This window comes from Schistocerca serialis, chromosome 1 (assembly GCF_023864345.2).
Source record: "Schistocerca serialis cubense isolate TAMUIC-IGC-003099 chromosome 1, iqSchSeri2.2, whole genome shotgun sequence".
NCBI classification, from domain to species: Eukaryota; Metazoa; Arthropoda; class Insecta; order Orthoptera; family Acrididae; genus Schistocerca; species Schistocerca serialis.
This window is the reverse complement of record NC_064638.1, coordinates 1,283,709,287-1,283,710,714: the sequence shown is the minus strand read 5'-3', so window position 1 is coordinate 1,283,710,714 and position 1,428 is coordinate 1,283,709,287. Positions and strand designations below refer to the sequence as shown.

At 49.0% G+C, this 1,428-nt stretch overlaps 1 pseudogene; it reads left to right on the top strand.

Moving 5' to 3' along the window:
- The first annotated feature begins 582 nt into the window (after nt 1-582).
- On the top strand, nt 583-700 carry LOC126428324 (5S ribosomal RNA; annotated as a pseudogene).
- The last annotated feature ends 728 nt before the right edge of the window (nt 701-1,428 follow it).

Below are 1,428 nucleotides of genomic sequence, written 5' to 3'. Positions count from 1 at the left end.
TGGATGCCGATATGGAGGAGCGAGAGGTCAGCACACCGCTCTCCCGGCCATGGTCAGTTTTCGTGATCGGAGCCGCTACTTCTCAGTCAAGCAGGCCGTTAATTGGCCTCACAGGAGCTGAGTGCACTCCACTTGCCAACAGCGCTCGGCAGACTCGGAGGGTGAGCGCGTGACTTCAGTATCCTGACGGGAACCGGTGCAGTAAGGGCGTTGGCGATACCAGTTGTAGCTGATATCTAATTATGCTCGTCTATAAAATAGTTACTTGCGTTCATTGCCGCAGCAGTGAGCCCACCTATTCTGGATGACGTTCGCCATCTCTATTACCCACGAAATGCGAAACGTAAAGGCTGTGTTAGCACCGTGTCTAGTTATTACATCACTTTAGTCCCGTGATACTTCCAAATCATCCCGTTCAGTCTCTCTACGGGAACAAGAGGTTTCAAACGAGGCAGGATGAAGCTTAGCTCTAATGTAGTTCAACTTCTACTTATAACAAGCGATGACGAAAGTGAAAGAATAATACGAAGAGAGATGCAGTTGAAACACGACTGTATTTCCATCAGCAAGTCTTCCCTTTTAGCCAATGGCGTTGCCGCAGTGGTAACGCCGGTTCCCGTCAGATCACCGAAGTTAAGCGCTGTCGGGCTGGGCTAGCACTTGGATGGGTGACCGTCCGGTCTGCCCAGCACTGTTGGCAAGCGGGGTGCACTCAGCCCTTGTGAGGCAAACTGAGGAGCTACTTGATCGAGAAGTAGCGGTTCCGGTCTCGTAAATTGACGTACGGCTGGGAGAGCGGTGTGCTGACCACATGCCCCTCCATATCCGCATCCAGTGACACCTATGGGCTGAGGATGACACGGTGGCCGGTCGGTACCGTTGGCACTTCTAAGGCTTGTTCGGACGGAGTTTTAGGTCTTCCCCTTTGATGGAGGGTCGTGAGTCGTGCTTTGATAGTTCAGTCGGAAGAGCACTTGGCCAGGATCCAGTCTCGATCCGGCAAACAGTTTTTATCTTCCAGGAAGTTTCAAATCAGTGCACACGTCACTACAGAGTGAAAATTGTGGAAGAATACATTTGCATTGGCTCAAATGGCTCTGAGCACTATGGGACTTAACATCTATGGTCATCAGTCCCCTAGAACTTAGAACTGCTTAAACCTAACTAACCTAAATACATCACACAACACCCAGTCATCACGAGGCAGAGAAAATTCCTGACCCCGCCGGGAATCGAACCCGGGAACGTATCACGGAATATCGTTGAAGGATAAAAAAGCAAAAACGAAGGGACTGAAAGATAGGAAAAAAGAGAAAAAAGTCTTGCTTAACATCTGATTTGAAAACGACACAGTGGTTGAAGAAGTGAAGGAATTATCCTTTTTTGGAAGCAAGATTACACGGCAAGAAAGATATCAGAAGTACATCG